Raw genomic sequence first — 348 nt, forward strand, 5'->3', positions numbered from 1 at the left:
TGTTGTCCGTGCAACAGCAGACGCAGAAACCAGTCCATCCCTCCTGCCAACCCCAAATGCACAACAGCAAGGTCAGGCGGGCTGAAGAAACCTCTCCTCCAACTGAATGGAGCTGCCTCGGGCATTACATCTGTGCTGTCAAAAGTTACTTCTCTTGAACACTTGTTCCCTGCAACGTATACCCTGAGAAAGATGGGAGCTAGCCAAGGCCCTCAAGCAACCATTCTGTCCTGTATTATTTTTCCTTGTAACATGTTTTTTCCACTTATACGTGTTGTCCTTAAAACACCCATAAACATTACACTATGGGCATGGAGGGGATATAAGGGTTTGAGCAGGAAGAGAAAA

Source organism: Gavialis gangeticus, unplaced genomic scaffold (assembly GCF_001723915.1).
Source record: "Gavialis gangeticus isolate Ggan-Ray unplaced genomic scaffold, GavGan_comp1, whole genome shotgun sequence".
NCBI classification, from domain to species: domain Eukaryota; kingdom Metazoa; phylum Chordata; order Crocodylia; family Gavialidae; genus Gavialis; species Gavialis gangeticus.